Genomic DNA, 22,251 nt, shown 5'->3' with positions numbered 1-22,251 from the left:
ACGGTCCATCCCGGGTGCTCATTGGACCCAGAGAGACAGGCTGGTGAAGTCCTGTTGATGGTTATACTCATCTTATGTACTTCCAATTTCTGTAAATGTACTTTAATAAAAATGCACCCCCTGTCTGTGGATGCATGCTACCTACACAGTCTTCCAGGGTTAAATGCATTATCACTTTTTACTCTGTAACAGTGATCAAAATAATGGTAGAAAAGTTGATTATTTTAGTTTAAAAAAAGTAAAAAAAAACCTCAAGTATAAGTAAAAGTACTATGATTTAATTATACTCTATAATTATAAAAGTACTGTTACATGGTTCACCCATGCACTGAAGTACTGTAATGTTATTTTCCATACCTGGCAGCGACTTGCTGTATACATATATACAAGTGGTATACACATATACACACATATACAAGTGGTAAGATGAGACTCACTGAAAAGAGCTTGAAGAACTTGAAAGGCATGTTCAGGCCAAGATTCTGAGGATGCGTGCAAAGATTGGGGTGTGGTCATCCCTAAGGGGAGGAGTTAAATAAGTTTTTCTCAGGGATCTTATATCTGATAGAGGTGAAATTTGGTTTACTGCATCTTTGTGCTAATCTGTAAGTGGTTTTCAAATGATGATTACTTATTATTATAGTCTTATTTATTTAGACTTTTTAAAATTAAATTAACATATTTATAGAATGTAAACTATCATATTTATGAATTATAAAATAAATCTGCCTAATAGGGGGGCACAGTGGCTTGATGGTTAGCACTGTTGCCTTGCACCTCTGGGAGTGGGGGTTTGAATCCCACCTCTGCCCTGTGTGTGTGGAGTTTGCATTTTCTCCCTCTGGATACTCTGTATTCATCCCCAAAGACATGCATTGTAGGCTGACTATAAGTTTGTTAAATGTCAGTAAGAATAATCTGCTGTTCAGTCATCTGTAACATCAAGAAACATGAAAGATGGAGGTGCAAGTGCAATTTGAAATGAAAAAGATGTAGAGGTTCAGTATATCAAATACTTTTTTATTATCAGCTTCTGACCAATTTTTTTTGTAATTTTTTTTTTTTGAATGTCAACTTTAACATTTTAATAAAACATTTCCTTAAAAAATAAGTAAAATTCACTGAGAACTCATCAAATACAAACGTCTGATGATCTTCTATGCAAAGTGAACCACACCAAGACAGCAGGGTAATACTATCCCAACAACTGGTAATGCAGGTAATGTGACTTATAAACTTACAAAACACTAAAAAAAAAATGCTTCAATAGTTAAGTCAAATTCTTCACGCACAGTGCAATACAATACAAGTTGATGATCAGAAATGATGATCAGTGTCTTTCTGGTTCATATCTTTTGTTAATAAATCCTCTTCAGTCCACCTGTAAAAGCAAAGACTTACAAATCTGTTTGTCATTTTAGATCTGCACTGTCACTTTAGCTGAGCATGAGCAGCACTGCAAAAATAGACGCTGAACCAAAACACCCACTGCACCCATGCGTCTGGTGTGAATGCTCTAACCCATTAACATGGATGCCAAAAAATACGCTCTGTCATGTATGGCTGAAGCTTGTGATGTGAAATGGCCCTTATACTTAAAGGAATAGCTAGCTCACCCCAAAATGAACACTCTTTCATTTACTGACCCTCATAATTTGAAGACCCAACTTATTTTTTCCCTATAGAAGTTCAGACTATACACAACGAAAATGATTTCATCGCAGAAAAACTGCCTCTTTTGCTGCCTGTCTTTAAGCATAGTAGTGCAATATTAAAACTCATTTATCATATATGACCTCGAAAAGACGCAAATCTCTAAATCTCTTCTTGCCATGATGACCAAACAGATTGTACTGGATCACCACTTCGTTGGAAATCAGGCATCTTATCATCTTTCTTGTAGCATCATCTAATGAAGAACCACCAACATCTGCAACCATTGCAAGCTAAGTACAAACACACACAGAATGATTCGTAGATGACATGCATAAATCAGTTCACCTGGAGCATAATTTGATGAAATCAGTTCACCTGCAGAATAATTTGATGAACATGGCATAAGCAACATGAATTATAAATTTTAACTTACAACACTGGGCATTAATCCTGGGGCATGCAGTTTTCATTCATAGCTTCCACATCTTCTATTGATGGAAGACAGCTCCTTAAGGAACCTCTGCTGCTTGAGCAAAGAATTCAGTATATTGCTGTGCACTTGCTGGCTCTCCTTCACTTCCTACAGAAGAGTTAAGAGTTTGATGAGTATAGCATAATCGGTGGTGGCGATTCTCTGGCCATCAGGTCCAGTGGCAGTGACTCTCTGGGCAGGTATGGTGATGACTGTCTGTGCAGCAGGTCTGGTGTTGGCTGGTCCTGTGGCAGAGACTCTCTGGGCAGGTCCTGGGGTGTTGACTCTCTGGTCGGCAGGTCTGTAGGTGGCGACTGTCTGGGTGGTTATTTTAGTTGTTCGCGAGTTGTGAGTGGTAGTTCATCCTCACTAAAGATGTCTGATTCTGAAGGAGAAAAATCAGGAAAGATGAGGTTCCTAAAACTTTTTGAGCAGTTGTCATTAATTATTTAAAGCATATTTTACCCAAAAATAAAGACTGTCATTTACTCACATTCAGGTTGTTCTATTTTAATCAGGATATTGGGGTCTGACAGCCTTAAGGTCTATTCACACCAAGATGAATGTTCATCACAAAAAGAAGGTTTATCGGTTTATAGGGTTTGATGACATTATTGTCAAGGGTAGTAAGTGATTTTATCACACTAAATCATGTTAACAAATATTGTTTATGTCTTGTAGTTTTGAAACAGTATTTTTTTTAACGTTTACAGATTGGCCCTATTCACTTCCATTGTAAGTGCCTCACTGTAACTCAGATTTTTGCATTGTTCAAAGAAAAGGAGGGACATGTCAAAATTAGTGCTTGTGGTAATCAACAAACAACAGCCACAAATGCTGTTCATTGAGCTTATCTTGTTTGAACCGAGAATATTCCTTCAAAAATCTATGGAGCAACACCCATTTGTCAATGGTCACTGACAATTAGAATTTCACTTTTCAATCTACTTTTTTTTGCACAACTGAATGAAAAGAAAAAATAAACTGTAGTGCAGTAAATTAAAGCTAAGCTTCCTTTCCTAAAATTCAAACACGGATCATCATCTTTGTATATGGTTACATCCGAAAGCTAAGCTGACCTGGTGCCTTGCCGCCTAATAAGTTCATGGCGCTAAGTGTATTTTTGTATGTAGGCCTCCTAATGTATCTGTTCTCAGAACAGTTTGTGATAAATTTTCATCCTGCTTTGAATTTGAAAGCAGCATTTTCAGCTTTTAGAAGCAGCCTATGTAGGACACCGTAAAAATTCAGAATTGTGCCATCTACCAATGGTTAATTATTATAAATTGGTGCTACTTATCATCATGTGGCAATTCAGTTTTCCCTCAGGTGGAAAAATGGCAGCTATACAGCCACAAAATGTAATGGGAAAGCCTAAAAACAACAAAAAAATCAGAAATACGACTTGATTAATGTGAGGCAAAAGCAAAATTACAGCTTACCATCAACAAAAATGAGATCTCAAATTTAAGCATCACAAACATGATTAACTGTCACGCACCTGAGTTAAAACAAACATACATTAGTTTAATAATTCTGGTCATTTTGATGGTCAAAACAAAGTTCCTGATGCTTGAAACCACAGATAATAAAGGCAAATTTAGAAAATATGCATTTTACTTGCTTATTTTTGTTCCACATCCATGTCCTTCGATTTCTGAAACAGTTGAGTGATTCCGGCCACCACTGCTCAATTGTGCTTAGAAGAGACTGTATCTTTGCTCTAGGGTGGGAATTCCTCTAGTTCGAATATTTAAAATCTTCATAGATTCTTTCAACAAAGAAGGATATTATGATATTACAAAGGATATTATGATATTACAAAAAGAAATTTGTATCGAAACATTGAAGGCAGCAGAACTACTTTGTCAAGCGGAACAAGGTGCTATCAGTCATATTGATCTTGTAGGTCCCATGTGAGACCCATTTAAATTCTATTGGAATCTCTAATTTTCCTGGAATATGCTAAAAAATGTATGCAGTTAGGACAGTAAAAGACAAAAACATCTTGATAATTCAAACAAACTGAAACATCACAATAGAAAACACTCATACAGATACAGCATTTGCATTTAACAAGTAGTTATACTGATTCGGGACTATCAATCAAATTTAAGTCTAAAGGTATAAAGATGTATTTTAAGCATGAAATTATTTTGACCACATAGATCCTACCCATATTATCATCCAACATGGACATACCCATATGTGACCCAAAATTGTTAAACACACATGGAACCCATATAATTTGCCCTTTTTCAGCCCGTGCCCATGTGCAACCCATGCCGCCTGGATATAACCCATATGGGGCCCAGATATCAATGTTGGCTGGGATACTTCAACAGTCTCTCGCATTTCATGAGCAAATTTGTGTTGAAAGACATTTTCTAAGAAACGTGCAACTGAGTCTCTGTAACTAGGACAATGCTGATGTTGACATGCAATCTCACACAGGCCTTGCCTCTCATTATCTGCCCCAAGCCACTGGTTTTGAGCTTCTCCGCTACTTCTTGTGAAACCAGTTTGATTTTATTCATTATTATGTTATTTTCACTGCTGTGAGGATGGGTGGCTACCCAAATCAGAAAAATTGGACACTGGGAAATGCACTTTTGTTTTCAAAATTAGAAACATGTATATCTCTTATAAAATATCTCTTGTAAAATAATACACAAAGTTACCTTTTGGACCACTTAGCCCTTCCCACTCAAATTTAAGTTCATTTGTATTACATGCAAAACCTACTTTTGTGAACTACTGGTCCTGCTCAGACCACAGGCCAAACTCACCATCACCAAGCAAAGAGGAGAGTACACACCAGTGTCAGCAATAGTGGAGCCAAGCACTATTGTCTCACCCAGCTGAAAGTGGGGGTGACACTACAGCATCCAATGCTCCAACCTTCTAGCAGACCCAGAACTGAGTGTCTGTGTGGTTGGCATCAGCTACTGCCAAAAGGGGGAGAGTTACTGGGTGGGTAGTAGTGAACGACAAGAGAGCCAGCAAAGAGGCAGGAGCACAAAAAGCAGAGATCCTTATCCTAACAGCAGCCCTGGAGTATGCAGAAGCTAAAACAGCCAACATCTACATGATACACAGGTGCCTGTGTATGAGTAGATGAGTAGCTCTTTAAATAACAATTAACCAATGAATACTCACTAAGTGAACTTTATGTAATCATGCATGCCATATAGACCAATCATGTTCGGCCACAAAGAAGGAATAATATCCTCTAATCTATACAAAAGTTGGTGCACTTCCACTAAAACTTATGGGCAATAAACTTGGGCAACACATAAGAAGAGTCTCTTGTTCTTCGTTATCAAGGTTTCTCTCCTCACCACTGTTACCACTGGCTCGTTTATTAGGATTCTAGATTAAGTACATCCGTATTTCTATAAATCTATATATCCATATATACTATATATATATATATGTATCTCCAAACTTTGTAACTTTGTCACTTTAAACAGTCTGATAAGCTCTTTGCATTACTCCCTTTACATCTGCACTGTTGGCACTCTATCTGTTGTGCCTTGTGGATCTATATTTATACTAGAATTGACAATAAAGCAGACTCTGACTTTGACTTGACTGTGATACATCCATGTTAATAGTGTTATACAAATAAAATTAAAATGGAAAAGCCCACTCAGTGTTTTATATTGTGTAGCACTATCCAAAGTCACTATGGTTGGCACCATTTTAAGATTGGCTGCCATGGTTAGTTTAGAGCCTATCTGCAGCACCTGAAATATCCATTTTCAATTGTTGCTAAAGATAGATTTGAACATGGTGGTTCAACTACTAGGTCATTATCAACCTGGATGAATCTCTCAGGCATGGCTGTGGACAAAATCCTCATACTCCTCCAATTTTGGACTATAAAGAGTGCTCTGTTGTCACTGAGTTTTGTGGTCTCTGCTCCTGAATTCTTGGTTTCAGCTGAGCCATGCCTGCTCCCAAGCCATTAATTCACCTACAAATTGACTCAAATTAGTTTCTGGGCTTTTGTTATGTTTATCAGTTATTGCCAGACATGGGCATTTCCAACTAGTGGGCTGTTTAGGATGCAGTGTTTGGGTCAGATTTTACTCAGAATCAAGTCTTGCATCCATAAGACGGTCAGTGCCAAGGCAGCACATACCTGGTGCTCATCATCAGGTTCCAGGGGATTCAGACCCTGGCTGTATAAGTGCAGGTATTACAGGATAGTCTAGTTTAATGACTCTGTGTATCATGAAAGAATAAGGGCCCCATTATGTGGAGGAAAAACCAACTCCAGCCCAAGATCTTTGTATTAGCTGAAATCAAGCTAACTTAGCAGAATAAACTGAGATAAGCAAGTGATGGAAAACCACTCAATCATGCAAGCTGTATGTAGCCAAAGGATGCAAAGGATGTGAAATGCTCTGAATGGCTAGCACCAAGAGAGTACCCAACCCAGCAGGAAGAATGAGTGGTAAACAGTGGAAACCTACACCTAGCCTTGCTAACTAGGCTCAGTAATATATAGAATATGGTATAGCAAAGGAAATCCAGAGTTGTGAGTATACATTTACATTTATTCATTTGACAGACATATTTATCCAAAGCAACTTACAAGCTGACCTGTTTGAAAATTATAAATGCTTAAGGTGCTGGTGGTCATTCTATAAAAAAATTGAAAAATCACTTGTAAGATATCTTACAAAGACTTGTAAGAATTCCCATAAATGGGGTTGATACAGCAATTGATGTAGATAGTAGTGTCATATGAAACATGCAGGAGCCTACACAGGGCATGGAGGCATATACATAAATGGGTGTGAAACATTGGTGTTTAGTAAGATAATGTGCCAAATTTCCATAGTCACAGGGTATCTATCTGTCTATAGGCACATACTATCTACAGTATTTCCCCCCTTTTGTTCCTCCTAAACGCTGTCATTGTTCCATTGACACCTCAGTTATGCACAACATGACAGACATAGTCATGTTGGACCACACATCTAACAAGGATGAATTAAAATTTAGGAGAATTTTGTACTAGTCATGTGAATGATTTCTCCTAAATAAATAAATAAATAGAATCTGGATATGACTTTAATTTTGTTAGGTTCCATTGGACCGCAGTCTCTAACATCTTTATAGTGATGAGGGAAACTCAGAAGAAGTTGCATTCCAATATCTTGACTCAACTCACTCCAAGACCAGCTTGGATCATGTTGTTCTGTCTATTTACCAAATTGCCATAAGATGCAGAGAAATTGACAATGTCACTTCCACATTTTGTTCCCTTAAATAATCTGGCTTCTTAATGAATATGTGTAATACAGCCTTTTTCTAGTATATTCCATTCTTTTATTGAATTCTATTTTACATTGTATGTTGCTTATTTACTGCCAAATTTTAACATGCCACCAGTGCTACAAATCTATTATCTGATTTATTTACTGCCTTTAAATTCTTAAATAAACTTGTCAAGTGAAAAAGGTGGGAGGAAACCAGCATGGACGTGGGGAGAACTGTGCAAAACTATGCACACACAGTAAACCAGGCCGCAGATCTTTTGAGGCAACAGTACGTCCTATACCACCTAAATATTCTTTATACAGTACGGATTATATTTTGCGTTTATTGGGTGAGAAAGGATGTGCAAGGAAATGTTTTAACATACTGTACGAACTCAGTCATGTACAAAAGACTTGTCAGATACCTCACTTCTATGGGCAGTCATTCTGAAAAGAATTAACCTTTCTCAAAAAGGTTCACAGCAATTCATGAGAGAAACAGCCACTATGTTAACGTTATCCCAATACAATGTACAATAATATACAAGCACTCTAGAACTGACATGCATGTTGTAACTTAGCAGGGTGGTCCTTCCCTAAAGATATAATTAAAAAGTCAGCCTTCCAATGAGTAGTCAGCTTGTCTGCAGCAAATGAAGGAAGAGATATTATAATACTCTTTAAAATTTCATGTCAGATTTATAGACTTAAGGCTCTTTCTTTCATGTATAAATAAGGTTGTGAACATCTGAGCAGCAAAGATTAGGCCCCAAAAGCAGTCTCAATATGAATGTCTGCTTGTGTTAATGTGATTGGAATCTCTGCCTTTCATCTTCCCATGTGCATGACAGATTAGGTCTAATTCATGAAGACTTTCTAAATGTGAAAAATTGCACATACAAGCATTGCTTGCAAAATGCTTCCACTTGACTAGCTTCAAAATGATTGAACCAGAATGACTGGTATGCCATAAATGGCACATCCATGTAGCTGGGTTGATTAAGTTTATGGCAAAAATCACATTTATGCACATATTTGTGCACTCATGTGATTCGGTCTCTTGTTATCCTTGCCTAAACACATCAGTCATGGAAAAGCCTATTAGTAATATAGTAAATAAATAAATAAATGAATGAATGAATAAAAAAGCAGACACATGACAGAGGTATGAAAAAGTAATACAGCAGAATAGATATCCAAATCAGCCATGCTTTGTTCAAATCAACTCTTTGCACCACTGTTTCTCCTGGGACCAGTGTATATATCTTGTGCACCCACAATCTAGGTAACAATGCTATATCCTATTTAGTCAAGAGAACAGCAATACCATGACCCTGACCAGGAAAAAGAGGTTACTGAAGATGAACAAACAAGCAAAGAAACAATTAAACAAACAGCTCAACTTCAAAGGCTGCGAGAGTGCATTGAGAGTCCATTACAGCTAACTGTGCATCACAAACCACAAACAGATGATGTCAGATTTACTTTAATGAGTGACTTTTAATTAACTTTGTGTACAGGCTTACCCACCAGCCTCAAACATTGCATTCTGTCAACCAAGTACTAGACTATTTTCTCCCATCCCTTATCTCCCTCTCGTCCTTGCCCTTGTTCTCCTTTTATATCTCTCCTATGTTAGGCATATTGCCAGATTATACCCAAAGTTGTACAGCTTCATTCCAAATACCCTCCAGTCTTCTGTCTCTACGATTAGCCTATGTCTTATTACATCTCTCGGGATCATTCTTCCCACCGCAAACATTCTCATTCAGTGGTTGTTATGGGACTAAAGGAAAGATTTATGAGAGTAATTTATCACTGTTAGAACAGTGCTTCTCTGGAAATGGGGCCAAAATGCTTTTCCAAAAGAATTATGAATCAGAAATTAAGAATGCAAGCCTTGCCAGCAGATTGTGGCCTGTGGGGAACCATTTGCAACACTATCAAGAACCTGCACTGCTGGTATGGTATAATAAAAAACTCACATTAAGGCACTCAAAATGGCTCTCCCCTCCCTGTCATCAAGAAGTATAAACATGGCTTTGTGCATTTATCATAAATGCGTTCATATTTCAAATTCACTGGGAAGACAAATGTAAGTTAAGTTGTTTCGAAGATATGCAGTATTGCCTTAATTCTACTTCTACAATTAAAACAGACATTATATGATATATGATAGGTTATATGAATTATTAATCAGGTAATAATTATTATGCTCAACATTTGTTACAGATTTTAAGTTTGTTTAAAATGATTTTGTATAAATGTTTGTGAGAACAGCAGAAACTCAGACAAACCCAGACTCTTATTTGTTGCATAGGCGAGACCAAGGAGAGACAGAAAAGTCATAAAATGCCTCAGTAAAGAGAAATGTGATCCTGGAATGCCACATTTCTGATCAAAGTGCATTTGATACTATGATGGCAAGTTTGCAAAACCAGCTATGTGAGCAACTCTATATGTGAATCAGTGTCTGTTGATCTATTTGCTGAAATATTCATAAGTGTATAAATACAGAATTTTATACACAAAGGAATATTCAGTGTTATCTAATAAAAACAATACGCAATTGCCTTTTCTTTAATTCTGTACAATCCATTTTAGGTTTCTACTATCTGAGTGACTACTCTGTATACAAAGATATGTCGTGAGATGAGGCATTAATGTAACTATGCATATTGTAACACTAAGCCAGAGAAGTGGGAGTTTTCTTTACTTCTGGAAATAGTGAAATTGTGCAACCAGGAAATTCATTATAGTTTTCACATGAAGTCTGCTTGTTGAACTTATCCACTGTTCACTGTTGGAGACTTGAGTACAAAACTGTTTGTGGCAATTGGAGTCCTAATGCTATCATAGCAATTATAGTCCTAAGGCATCATAGCATAACTGTTCAACTGACTTGTGGTCCAAAGCCATCTTCATGGTTTTTAAATGGTACCATCCTAAGTAATCTCAATGATCTTCAGGCCGTCCATGTGGGGCCACCCCCAGCAGCAGTGAGTGATTTCCAATTGATTTCCAAACATGCCAGCTCAACACACTACTCTATGCCCATGAACCCACCAGATCTTCTCCTTTACCTAAAAAAATTCGACTAAACAAATATGTTTTCAGCGTAGACTTAAACACTTAAACACTTAGACTTAAAATTGGAAGGCTGTTCCATAACTGTGAACTTTGTAAGAGAAAGCTCTACCCCCCTGCTGTAGCCTTCACTATTTGAGGTACTAACAAATAGCCTGCACCTTTTGATTGAAGTAGGCGTGGCAGATCATAAAAGACCAAAAGTTTGCTCAGGTACTGTGGTGCGAGACCATTCAATACTTTATAGTTCAAAAGTAGTACTTTATAATCAGTGTGAAATTTGATTGACAGCCAGTGCAGTGTGGATAAGATAGGGGTGACGTGCATCATGTAGTGACATTATAATTCTTATCGTAGCAATATTTCTGAGATGAAAGAAGGCTATCCTAGGAATATTATCTACATGAGCTTCAAAGGAAAGACTGGAGTCAATACTCACACCAAGGTCTTTTCCTGTGCATATAATGAAGCAGAAAGGCCATCCAGAGTTACTATGTAATCAGAAAGCTTAGTTCTAGCTGCATCTGGTCCTAGTACAAGTACTTCTGTCTTGTCAGAATTAAGTAAAAGGAAGGTAATAAGCATCCAGTGTCTAATGACCTTTACACATTCCTCAACTTCATTAAGCTGGTGTCTGTCATCTGGCTTTGCTGAAACATGCAACTGTGTGTCATCATAACAGTGAAAGCTAATACCATGTTTACGAATAATTTTGCCCAGAGGTAGCATATGTAAAGAAAAGAGCAGTGGGCCTACAATAGAACTTGTGGAACACCAAACTTTACCTTAGAATACATAGAGAAGTCACCATTTACATCTATAAACTGATAATGATCAGTCAAATAAGACCTGAGGCAAGAGAGGGCCATTCCCTTAACGCCAACAACATTTTCTAGTCTTTCAAGGAGAATAGCTTGATCAATGGTATCAAAAGCTGCACTAAGGACAAGCAACACAAGCAAGGAGACACAACTCTGATCAGAGGCAAGTAGTAGGTCATTCACCACTTTAATCAGTGCTGTCTCTGTGCTATTATGAGGCCTAAACCCTGACGGATGTTATTCCTATGAGCATAGTTGCTGCGCTACAACCTTTTCTAAGATCTTGCAGATAAAGGGGAGGTTTGATATTGGCCTATAGATGGAAAACTGACAGGGGTTGAGTTCAGGTTTTTTAATCAGGGGTTTAATAACTAGTTTAAAAGATTTAGTTACATAGCTAGTGCTCAGGGAAGAATTGATTATTAACAATTGAGGTTCAATTGTTTCTGGAATTATCTGTTTGAAGAAACATGTATGTCACATCCTTAATCGTTGCTCTGATATGGTTATATTATTATCTACAGGAATAGTTATAAAACTGTCTGGTTTAAAATAGTCTGGATTAATAGTCTGATTTTTTTGCCTGATATTTTCAATTTTGCCATTGAAAAAATTCATTAAGTCTTTGATGCTATATAATGATTGTGTGCATGTTTCTGTTGTGGTCTTATTCATAGTTAATTTTGCTAAAGTATTAAATAAAAATCTAGTATTATTTTTGTTATCTTCAATTAGGGTGGAGAGATACATCGATCTAGTAGCACTGAGAGCTCTTCTACAGCTCAGGAGGCTCTCCTTCCATGTTGTGTGAAATACAAGCAATTTACTTTGATGCCATTTACATTCTAGTTTTCGAGTGGTCTGTTTTAAGGTGTATGTGTGATCTTTATACCAGGGTGCTAGCTTTTTCTCTCTAATTACTTTTTAAGTGGAGCCGCATTATCTATTGTGTAGCAGAACGGTGACTCTAAGCATTCAGTTGCCTGTTCAAGTTCTTTTGGATCCAGTCAGACGGTAATCCAATCATAGTTGATAACTCTGGGAGATTATTGATAAAACTCTCTGCAGTAGCTGACGTGAATGTATGTTTGACGCAGTAGCATGGCAAGGTGCATATATTATGATTAAGATAAATTTTAAATGAGATGAGATAATGATCTGATATAGTTTCAGACTGCGGAAATCTATCTATCTATCTATCTATCTATCTATCTATCTAATACTGGAGGGCATCCCTTTGCTCTCAAAATAGCCTCAATTATACTTGGCATGGATTCTACAGGATGTTGGAAACATTCCTTTGAGATTCTGGTCCATGTTGATATGATTGCACCCTGCACTTCCCGCAGATATTTCAGGTGCACTTTGTTGCTGCGAATCTCCCGTTCTACTACATCCCAAGGTGTTCTATTGGATTCAGATCCGGTGACTGGGAAGGGCACTGAAGAACACTGAACTCAGTGTCATATTCATTAAACCAGTTTCAGATGACTTTTGCTTTGTGACATGGTGCATTATCATGCTGGAAGTAGCCATTAGAAGATGGGTAAATTGTGGCCATGAAGGGATGTACATGATCAGCAACAATACTGGAATAGACTTTCACATTCAAGCAATGATTGATTGGTATTACCAGGCCCAAAATGTGCCAAGAAAACATTCTGCACAACATTACACCACGTCCACCAGCCTGGACTGTTGATACAAGGCAGGTTGTGTCCATGAATTAATGCTGTTGGTGCCAAATTCTGACCCTACCATCTGAGTGGCTCAGCAGAAATCGAGATTCATCAGACCAGGCTATGTCTTTCGAGTCTTCAACTGAAGAGTTTTGGTGAGTCTGTGTGGACTGCAGCCTCAGCTTTCTGTTCTTGGCTGACAGAAGTGGAACCCGACATGGTCTTCTGCTGTTGTAGGCCATCCCCCTAGAGGCTCGACCTGTTATGCTTTCTGAGATGCTTTTCTGCTCACCACAATTGTATAGAATGGTTATCTGAGTTACTATAGCCTTTCTGTCAGCTCAAACCAGTCTGACCATTCTTCTTTGACTGCTCTCATCAACAAAGTTTTTCTGTCACCATTTTGAGTAAACTCTAGAAACTGTTGTGCATCTTTAGAGATCAGCAGTTATAGAAATACTCAAACCAACTTGTCTGGCATCAACAATCATTGCATGGTCAAAATCACTGAGATCACATTTTTTCCCCATTCTAATGGTTAACATTACCCAAAGCTGCTGGCCTGTATTTGTATGATTTTATGCATTGCAATGCTGCCACATGATTGGCTGATTAGATAATTGGATGAATGAGTAGGTGTACAGGTGTTCTTAATAAAGTGTTCAGTGAGCGTCTATACACTGATCAGCCACAACATTAAATCCACCTGCCTAATATTGTGCATGGACTCCACAAGACCTCTGAAGGTGTGCTGTGACATCTGGGAGCAAAATGTTAGCAGCGGATCCTTTAAGTCCTGTAAGTTGCAAGGTGGGGCCTCCATGGATTGGACTTTGTTTGTCCAGCACATCCTACAGATGTTCCATCCGATTGAGATCTGGGGAAATTGGAGGCCAAGTCAACACTTCGAACTCTTTGTCATGTTCCTCAAACCATTCCTGAACAATTTTTGCAGTGTGGCAGGGTGCACTATCCTGCTGAAAGAGGCCACTGCCATTAGAGAATACCATTGCCATTAAGGAGTGTACTTGGTCTGCAACAATGTTTAGGTAGGTGCTACGTGTCAAAGTAACATCCACATGAATGCCAGGACCCAAGGTTTCCCAGCAGAACATTGCCCAGAGCATCACACTGCCTCCCCCGGCTAGACTTCTTCCCATAGTGCATCCTTATCCCATTTCTTCCCCAGGTAAGCAATGCACACTCATCTGGCCATCCACATAAGGTAAAAGAAAACATGATTCATCAAACCAGGCCACCATCTTCCATTGCTCCATGGTCCAGTTCTGATACTCATGTGCCCACTGTAGGCGCTTTCAGTGGTGGACAGGGGTCAGCATGGGCAGTCTGACTGGTCTGCGGCTATGCAGCCCCATATGCAGCAAGCTGTGATGCACTGTGTTCCGACACCTTTCTATCATAGCCAGCATTAATTTGTGCTACAGTAGCTCTTCTTTGGGATCAAAACCAGTTTTCCTGCTTCCAACACATCACCTTTGAGAACTGACTGTTCCAGGTTTGGCACCACTACTCCAAAAGTGGTGGGGCAAAAATTGTGATCTGACTAAAGACTGACTTAGACTAGGCAATTAAAACAGTTGTACCATTCATATTTATATAATTTCAAGCAAATCATAAAGCTGCAAGTTACTGACGTGCTTCAGTGACAGGCAAATGTAAACAGATAGAAAACCATTGCTAGCTGGTGCTTAAACTGATGCTATATGCATATGTGTCTCTTTCCTGGGAACTCAGGTCTTGAGATGCTGGTCTGTCATGATCTTTTTTCTATTATCAACTTTAAAAAACAAATAAGATGGACACTGATCTAATTGATTAAAGACTGGTCTGTCATCATCTTTTTGTCTGAGAGAAGAGGTACATCTGTCATTTGTCATTTAGCACTATATACAGCCAGGGTTGGTTATAATACAATAACAGGCCACAACACACCTTTTACTGAATGTCAAAGTAGTTTGTTTCGACCCCACATGCTTCATTTTGCATCTTACTCCTCAGGAGAGCTAATAACACACAAAAAAATAAATAAATAAAATAAATAATAAATAAATTTAAAAAAATCACAAAGTTAGATAGCACTCATTCTAAAATATGTTTTAAAAATCTAAGGCATGTTCACACTCCACAATAGGCTGTTTGTCACTGTAGTAACTGTTTCGCTAAGCATTTTTCCAGCAAGCCTTACTTATTTTATTTGAATAATGTCATTGGAGGAATGATCCTGTAAGCGATTCAGAATATGTGTATATGTCACTTAAAATATTGAAATGTTAGCGATACTGATTCAACACACGATTATTAAGCACCAGTGAGCGCCAAAGCGCGGCTAACCGTTTATTGCTCATTGAAGATCCCCTTCAGGAGAAATGTCCCACCCCTGCTGAACTGGAAGTTTTGATTGGTTTTTCAACCGAGTCAGACATGTCTGTTATTACCTGAAGTGCTGGGTCACCGCCCAAGTACAGTAGTTTGAAAAGTGCCGGGTCAAATGCCAGCTCGCCCACGTTGCTCCGGCGGCCCTGGACTGTTCACTTGCTAACTAATTTATCCCACCCCTAGACAGTTGCCATTGTAATAATCAGTGGTATTCAGTGGTTTTAATGTTATGGCTGACCGGTGTGTGTAATATATATATATATATATATATATATATATATATATATATATATATATATATATATATTATAGAATATATATAATATATATAGAAACCGTTAAGGCTTTATATATATATATATATATATATATATATATATATATATATATATATATATATATATATATACATATATATATATAAAGCCTTGACGATTTCTTATGTAGCTAGAACGATCGTTTAATGAAGCTAAAAACGCATTTTCTACGCCCCCTCGCAACTACCGTAAACCGTAATGCACACGCGCACATATAATCGCGTGTTCACCTAACAGCAAATGGAGAAGGCGCAGTGCATGAAACCAAAGAAAACAGTGTTTTAAATCCCTCTTCAGTTATAATTACCATCAACATTATTTGTGTTAGATCTGACAGTTTTAGATCTGAGACTTCGTTGTTAATGTTCTTCCTAATCAATTTTTTTCTTTCAGACGAAAACCGAAAGCAGCGTCTTTGAGTATTTTTGGCCGAAATATTTCGGTGGCATCCTTAATAAACACAGTTAACTGACATTAGTTATATACTTAGTTAATTCAAGTTAAGTCGGACACACTTTGATAGGTTTTATTTCACATTCACAATGAACAAAAAAAATCTCCATTTTACCATGACAGAAAGCGAGAGCGCGGCATTAGCGCATCTTTCAAGCGGAGAGTTCTGTCAGACATTCCGGATTCACGTGTAGATTGGTTCATCTGCCGTTTTTATTAGGGAATAAAGAATGCTGTTCTGATGGCGTATTTTTTGCATTCCGCTGTTAATGACTACGCAAAATGACTGCGGTCATGCCATCTTCACTTGGGAAAAGCTTGGGTACGCGTGCGCATTACGGTTTACGGTAGCCCGTTTGCGAGGGGGCGTAGAGAATGAGGTTCGGTCCCTTCATTAAACACATCCTACAAAAAAAAATGGTCTAACTATGAGAACGAATTAACACATATTTTTGCTCACTGCACAGAAAGCTTTAGTAACGAAAATGTAGGTTCAGTGACTACTGAATAACTATTAGCCTAGTGTCTATTAAATCACATTAGGCTAAATCATTATAAATTCCCAAAGATTAATGAAGAGGAATTCAGGTGCTCATGACCTAACTTTCATTTCTATTTGTACCACATTTTAAACTCCAAAAAAAAATATCAAACCAGATAGTTTTCTGCCAACTTTAACATATTTATAGAGTGTAGACCTTCATCCATTTCTACTGGAGGAATTTAAAATAATGGTATTTTAAATATACTCAAAAATGGCTATCAGTGCTTTTTGTGCCACATTTTAAACTTCGACAAAATTAATAAATCAAACTGTTTTTTTTTTTTTCATAAAGTGTTTCATAAAGTTCATAAACTGTTTTTTTTTTCATAAAGTGTAGTTGTTACAGTACTAGTGACAAGATCTTCATCCATTTCTACTATAGAAATTTAAAATACTGGTATTTTAAAATACTCAAAATGGCTATTCAATGCTATTTCTGCAACATTTTAAACTCTCATATAATTATTAAACCAACTTGTTTTCTGCAAACTGTAATAAATTCATAAAGGGTTGATACTACATTACTCATGACATGACTTCCTTCCTTCCCAATCTACAGCCTGTTCTCCCTGCCACTGTCTGGCAGAGAGTATTGCAGCAATGTCCAGAACCAGCTGGTCTTGGGACAGCTTTTTCCTCACCACCTGCATATGATGCAACCCCCAAATCATACTGCACCTTATTTTCATTGTCATATTCACAACAGTTCATGCAGCTGAGACAGCTGTGACTATCCTCTATCCCTGTGCCAGCATCTGAGACTATCCTATATCCTTGTGCCAAATTTCATAAAAAGCATACAAAGTGTTCTATGGGCTGCCATAGACTCACATGTAGAAGTATAATAATAATAATAATTATAACAATAATAATAATAATAATAATAAATAGCTGCAAGCGGTGATCTGCGGGGTTCAGTGGCTAGTACCTGCCAAGATACAAAGAACCATAAAGAGATGATACATTAACGTAATTATCAAATTTTGTGATGATAGCTCAATGCTAGTTGTTTAAAATGCCTTTTTCAGATCAATGCAGCACACCAAATTTCAACTCAATCAGACTTTTGGTTCCTGACAAGCTGCTATTTGAACTTAAGTCCAACCCTTAGGAATATGAATTGTGTCCCTCAGGGGCCAATTTGAGTTAGACTGCATTAGCTACTAGTAGGTCCAGCCATGAACCCTGTCAAATACCTGCTAAATCCTGACTGGCCAATGGCAGCCATATTTTTTCAGAAATTAGGGATCAGGAAAAGTCCAATTACAGATTAGCACATAGATGCATACCACCAAATTTCAGCTTGATCGGGTTACAGTTCTTGAGAAACAGCTATTTGGACATAAACTCTGTCTCCTATGTATGACCATGCCCTGACCTTGGCAGATGTCCTTAGAACCTTGTATTGAACATGTATTTCCAGTTCAAATCCATGTTTAAGGAATTAAGTCATTATCAAAAAGCAACTTACACATTAGCACATAGATGCATCATAGCAAAGTTCAACTCAACTGGATTTACAGTTCCTGAGAAACAGATTCTGTCTATCCTTTGCTCCACCCCTTTTGTAATACAACACCCCAAACTTTGCACATGACCTTAGATTCTTGTCTTGTACATGACTTTCAGGTTTCGGGCAAATGCGTAACATGAGTTACAGCTTTTTTAGTAAATTAGGCTCCCATCATTAGAATTGCTTATCAAGTGTTGGCCATATTTTTTAAAACTGTCATTTTTTTTTGATAATTATTGAACTTCACACTCTGCTGAGCAGTGTGACACCAAAATTTTGAAGAAAGGGGTAAGGGTTTGATAGGGCATTGTCAGTTGGTGCATATGGCAGCACAGATGGTTCCTAGCTTGTTTTTAGGTGGTTCTACAAGCATTTCAGCTAGATTAGACATGTGGTATGTGATGAAATTGCACTTGAATTTGGGTGGGGCTAAATCTTTAAAATGGAAATTTTGGTTTCATAAGTGACTGAATCAGGAGGAAAAAAAGAATATTCCCTGTACATGTTAGTTTCCATGAGATATGGTTGTTTGTAAATGGAAAAAATGGCCATTTGAGTGACAATGCAGCATTTTTTTTCTGGGTTGCGAGAAGGACCTATTATTCAAGTTTCATGATGATTAATAATTTTTAACCCTATTAAATGCCTACTGAAAGCTGATTGTAAGATAGCAGCCATGTTTTTTTAAGCGGCCAAGTTGCCATTAACAACACAACTATGAATTAGGATAAAGATGAAGAATACCAAGTTTCAGCTCAGTTGGACTTACAGTTCCAGAGAAACAGTTTTATGAACTTAGCTCCACCCCTATTGATGACCATGCCAAAAACTTGGTGGACCTCCTCAAGAAATTTGTCCTGAAGGGGTCTTTCTTGTTTCGTTCAAGTGCATGTAAAGAATCATAAGTTACAGCTGTTTGAGTGAATTTAACTCTTCCCCATTAAAATAGTTTGACAGGTAGCATTGACAGGTTTTTTTGTCTCCAGGCCTCACGATACTCTAGATATTGCCAAAAACCTAAAATGTGGTGCTATGTTGCACTATAGTGCCACCATTAGACTGATTGGGCTCTTCTCTCCTGCCTGAGTAGAGGAAGGGAGTACTACATACTGTCCAAGTTTCATGTGTGTGACACATACCGTTTAGTCTGAACATACTGTCCTATGGGAAAAAATGGCCACTATGTGGAAACCGCACAACTGATCAAAAAAGCTGTATACAAGCACAACTTTCTAGACCATACCGAACAATTTGGCATTGGTCCCATTTCGATATCTTGAAAACTGCGGGACTAGATAGGGAGCAAGTTTTGGCAGAAAAATAAGATCACGTCTGTACTTTGACATGACGGGTCAAATTGCTTGAGAACTGTACGAAATAAAGCAGCAGAAAACATACAATCACTTGTAGCGCGGCCACATAAAGGTCACAGTTTATACTCTTACCCATACACCAGTTAATGTGATAGATTCAAATTGTCATTAACTAACTATTATTGTGTTCTCCTGGTGCTGTATTTAAGCCTTATGACCCAGCGACTGGCTAGATCTTTTCTACTCTCATGAGAGTTTAAATGACAGTTACCATCAGGGACGGAAGCAGGACGTGCAGTTGACTTTTGCCGTAAAAGGAGCCGGTAAGCCGGTACGAAATAGCGGTAACCAAAAGCGTTTTTTGCTTCCCCTTTTTTAAGCGATCATTTGCTGATACGGTGTACCTTTTCTCCTTTGGGCTTTTTGGTTTTGGATGTTCCACCTGCAGAGGAGCTATCAAGAACTGAACTGAGGGATTACTCGCCAGGGAGGCTCCATGCGATGCATCGGACCATACAAGCTGGAGTATTGTTACGGGAGGGGACTTTGTGAAGCTGGTGAGAGTGCTCCAGTATTCCATTCTACTTGTGTATATTACATTTGGGGACTTTGAAGGACTCTACACTCTCTCTCGCACACACACACACACACACACACACACACACAACATGGGTTAATTTTGTATGTTGATTTATAGATGTCTTTATTAGATGTCTTTCAAATTTGATACGAATCTAGGTCAGCAATCATGTAATTTTGCTCAGCCTCCTTAGAGTTGATTGATGTATGGTGGCCATATTGTTTAAAAAAAAGTCAATTGTCAAGATAAGCCAAAAATCCTCAGACTAGTCTGCAAAATTAGGTTTCTCATAGTATGCAAGTTATCATTAATTATTTGGGCAGAGATTTTTTTAAAATTATTTTGTGTATGTTAAGTCTGTTAAAAGTTTATCAGTTCAAGCAATTAGTGAACATACGGACTATGAACGAACTAATCTGCTTAATATCTGAGAACTATGTCAGGATAATTCTACACTCTGTGCAACCCACTGGAGTTAGCACCATCCCGACTGAAAGGCGACGCAGGCGGCATAGGGAAAGGAAGCAATAGCGGGGAAAGAGAGCCGGCCTCCATGCAAGGCTAAAGACTAATCTACACAAGCCATCTCTGTCGAGTGTCTTCCTCACAAACTCTTGGACACTCATCAATAAGATGGATGAAATTTGGCTAAGGATTACTTCCCACAACATATGCAGCCCGTTGATAATTATCACAGAGATCTGGCTTAACAGCACTGTCCCTGATGCTGCCATCGAGCTAGCAGGCTGCTCTGTTTACTGGGTGGAAAGGACAACAGACTCCAGTAAGAACAGTGGCAGAAGATTGTGTATACACAGTATGTAGACAGTGACTGGTGTACAGCTACGGACATAACTGAGAAACACTGCTCTCCAGACCTTGAATATATGATGAAGTGTAGACTGTATTTTTTATACCCAGGGAGTTTACTGCCATTATAATCATTGCTGTATATATGCCTCCACAAGCTACCACTAAATTAGCCTTGGAGAAATTACACGATGCTATTAGCAACCAGATGACTGTACATCAAGAGGGGGCCGTGATTGTGACAGGAGACTTTAATCACATTGATCTGAAGACAATACTGCCTAAATTACATAAAAACTTTAACTTTCCAACTACAGAAAAAAATATCCTCTATCAAGTTTATACAAATATTCCAGGAGCTTACAAAGCCACCCCATCCCCACATCTGGGCCTGTCAGATCATGTTTCACTGGTGTTGATCTTGTCCTATAAGCCCCTAATCAGCAGAGCAAAGCCAGTTGTTAAAACTAAAAGGTTTGGAACGAGGAAGCTTCCTCAAGACGGCAAGATTCTTTTGAGCTTACAGACTGGGATGTATTCGCAAGGGGAGCTGAGCCAGAGGAATACAATACATCAGTCCTGGCCTACATAGATTTCTGCACTGAAATCGTTCTAACAACTAAAATCATCAAAGTGTTCCCCAACAAGAAACCATGGCTGGATGGGAAGGTATGGTCTCTGCTTAAAGAATGGGATGCAGCTTTTAAATCAGGTGACTCTCTGGCCTACAGTAATGCCAGAAAAGAACTGAAGATGGGCATCAGAGAGGCAAAGCACAAGTATAAACGATGCACTGAAGGTCATTTTGAGCAATACACCCCCTGTAGCATGTAGAAAGTAATAAAAGCCATTACTGACTATAAGGACAGTTACTCGCAAATTAGTAATGACCCTTCTCTCCCTGATTCCCTGAACCATTTTTTTGCTCACTGTGATGACCAAAACAACAGAGTTGGAGCTCACCCTTTACCAACAAAGGATGAGCAAGCACTTGTCTTATAGTACCATCAGGTGAGAAAAATTGACATCAAGAAAGCAACAGGACCCGACAGAATCTCAGGCCGAACACTGAGAACATGTGCTGACCAGCTAGCGGGGGTGTTTACTAGTGTCTTTAACCTTTCATTACAACTCGCCACTGGTCATACCTGTCTTAAGTCCACCACTATAGTCCCTGTGTGCAAAAAGTCTGCAGTGGAATGCCTCAATGACTACCGTCCAGTTGCCTTAACCCCTGTTATCAAGAAGTGCTTTGAGAAACTCATACTGTTACACATTAAGGCCATCATTCCCAAGGATCTAGATAGCCATCAGTTAGCTTATTGAGCAAACAGAT

At 38.3% G+C, this 22,251-nt stretch overlaps 1 long non-coding RNA gene across 3 annotated transcripts; it reads right to left on the bottom strand.

The window, feature by feature from the left end:
* Positions 1-1,036: 1,036 nt before the first annotated feature.
* LOC113533142 (uncharacterized) lies at positions 1,037-16,679 on the bottom strand. Of its 3 annotated transcripts, none has more exons than XR_003403395.3 (4): positions 16,271-16,679; positions 14,942-15,012; positions 3,749-3,899; positions 1,037-3,502 (listed from the first exon to the last, which is right to left on the bottom strand). It is a non-coding gene; the product is annotated as an uncharacterized LOC113533142 (long non-coding RNA). The 3 variants fall into 3 exon arrangements; XR_008302118.1 differs by having other exon boundaries at positions 1,037-1,946; positions 2,090-3,899; positions 16,271-16,653; XR_008302117.1 differs by having other exon boundaries at positions 1,037-3,899; positions 16,271-16,675.
* Between the last annotated feature and the right edge of the window lie 5,572 nt (positions 16,680-22,251).

Source organism: Pangasianodon hypophthalmus, chromosome 8, assembly GCF_027358585.1.
Source record: "Pangasianodon hypophthalmus isolate fPanHyp1 chromosome 8, fPanHyp1.pri, whole genome shotgun sequence".
NCBI lineage: Eukaryota > Metazoa > Chordata > Actinopteri > Siluriformes > Pangasiidae > Pangasianodon > Pangasianodon hypophthalmus.
This window is presented reverse-complemented; position numbering and strand designations above follow the sequence as displayed.